The following is a 2,858-nucleotide window of genomic DNA, read 5'->3' on the forward strand; positions in this document are numbered from 1 at the left end:
CATTCATGGCATGGTGTAGGACCTGTGACCTCACCTTAGTAGTAGAGTTTGACTGTTCCTCAACCACTCCTTCTGCTTCACTTAATGACTGTGTTTCAACCTACAAATGAAACTGATGCTCATTAGCAGCTTCTTGATATAATTGGGTAATCAGACACATGACTATGATTCTACAAAATCCCTGACTTGTGCAAGTGTAAACATTTAAAGCCAAATGGGATTCATAACTAAATATTGAATTGATGGTTTAATTTGCCAGATGTAATAATGACCAATAAATAAAGCAGCGCCACAGCCTGCCCTGATCTGATTGGTTGACTGTTTCAACCTGGAACAAAGTTTGCCTCGGAAACTATTTCAGGTTTAATCTGAATTAAATCCAGGTGTATGGGTGTATCAGAGCCCCGGGTTTGATTGAGGCGCTCCTTCACACAATAAATACTTCTTTATTCTTTACTGAATCAAACGTACATTTACCGGAAATGGCGTTTCACAGGAGTACAGCATCGCGCGTGAGCCTCCGCCTTTCTGCGTTACTAAGTAACTCGCGTGCCCGCGAAACTCTGAGGAGGAAAATAGCGGGAGAGCGCGCGCGAAAAAAACAATCAACTCTGAGGGAAGAAAAGCGCGGCAAGTCGCGCGGGAAAAAAGACTATGAGGAATGATGGAGCGCGCGGCAGCGACATTTTTATTTCTCTGGTAAAAATGGCCCTTTTTTAATAATTCATAAAAAAATATTTAACTATTTTTCATAATCATCTTGTTTACACACAAGAAGAGTGAAAGATCAGCGGCTATGGTTGAGTCATTAACATAAATCGGATGATATTGAAATGAAGCTCATTGACTTTCACAGGGTTTCATTCCTGAATGTAAAAATGAGGCTAAAATAGAAGTTTTTGAAATTTCACCATTGCAAGAAATATGTGATTTCATCTTGAAAATCAAGGAAAACAAGAAGAAAAGCAGTAAGTAAAATAAAGGTAGGTTTTATAATAAGGGCGTTTATTTGACCTTGAGGAGTTTGAGCATCAGCGAGCTAATACCTCAGTGAGCTAGCTAACTTGTAAATCATGTCTGAGGTACAAAAAAAAAGATAATCTGTGTGTGTGTGTGTGTGTGTGTGTATAAAATAAAAGTTTGTTTCAGAGATAGCAGTGAATACACTTTAGGCTAAAATGACTGGATTAGCAAGTTATGTATCATGCTATAAGATATTTTGTAAAGTGAATATATTCTACCATGTATTTAATGCAGATAGTTTAATAAAAATACGGTAGTAAACGTAGGTATTCTAGGTATAATAAGTCCACTACACTTATTTATTCTACAATTTCTCGATAAAGAGACTCAAAATGGCACCAAAAGATGTGTGAGAGAATCAAATGATATGACAGATCTTTATTTTTATTTAAATGTAGATTAAATGCATGATGGGTATTAAATGTTTTATTAATTAATTGTAAATATTTGAATATAAATATTTACAAACAGCAAATTATAATTCTGTATTAAAGTTCAGTTTTATTTGTATTGCACTTTTAACCATGGACATTGTCCCAAAGCAGCTTTACAGAAATGGATTAGAAATATATTTTAAAATAATAAAAGTCCATATTTGTTTATGTTTAGTGATTGAGCGAGAGTTGATGGTGGTGAGGAGAAAAATCCCTGAGATGGTATAAAGAAGAAATCTTGAGAGGAACCAGAAGGGAGCTGATCGTCATTTGGGTAACAGTGAAAGTCCATTCATTATATTTCCTTCATTGTTGATGTATCACATGTTCATACAATAATTATATTTTATATATACAGTGGAACCCGGTTATGTCGATGTCCTAGGGGGTCGCCAAAAAGCATCGAGGTAACCGATGATTGAGATAAACGAAAATCAAAATGGCGGCAGTATATTAACGTGCTTGAAATTTCTTTATGTACATGATGTGCGTTAATAAATGAGAATGTACATGCACGTGTTTTTTGGAGGTTTTTTTACACAACAGCGCTGCCGCGATTTGTTTGATGAAGGCATGCTATAAAAATTTACATACATGTTTGTTAACTGTCAGGAAACCACCTGCCACGCCCCCTTCGTCAAACCCCCGCTTTCTCTGAAGCTCCCGGCTTCAATCCCGCACATTTAGCACCCATCACCAGCTCCTATTTAAACCCCTCACCCCCACACTCTCACTGTCCGTTATTGTTGGTATATGTTGGTTCACGGCGGTCGTTGTTATCGCTCATGCGTACCCCGGTACGTGTCTTCCCACCGGCACTCTCTCAACGGCTGCTCTTTTCTTCCCAAAGCGCACCGTGGATTCCCCCCGATCCTGCCGGTGTTCATTCTATGCTTTTGCTGCTCATCCCACGTTTCGCGCCAAGCGGCTTTCGCCTCCGCTCATCGCATAACATTTAACAACAAAAGGCATATGTGCACTAACTAACAGCAGAGATTCACCAGTATACAATACAAACCACCGTCGATTCTCAAAACAAACCCTTTATTATATTCTCCAACATTGTAAACACAAGATCGCTCACAAAATCACAAAAAAACATGCGGGGTGTAGTTCGATTTTACAAAAAGCTAACCAGTGTCAACATTAAATTCCGCGAGTTCTTCTGCGGCTGCACTGCGCCGATCGAGATAACCGACGTTAAATGGCAAAATATATATATATATATATATATATATATATATATATATATATATATATAATCTATATGAGAAGTTATAGTCAGTGTTTTGTATTATAGATATAAACATTGCAGCATTTCTTTACTGCACAAAGAAGTTGGAAATATTAAGCAAGGTCATGTGTCTCAATTACACATATTAACAATAATAATAATAATAA

Source organism: Silurus meridionalis, chromosome 10 (assembly GCF_014805685.1).
Source record: "Silurus meridionalis isolate SWU-2019-XX chromosome 10, ASM1480568v1, whole genome shotgun sequence".
Classification (NCBI taxonomy): Eukaryota; Metazoa; Chordata; class Actinopteri; order Siluriformes; family Siluridae; genus Silurus; species Silurus meridionalis.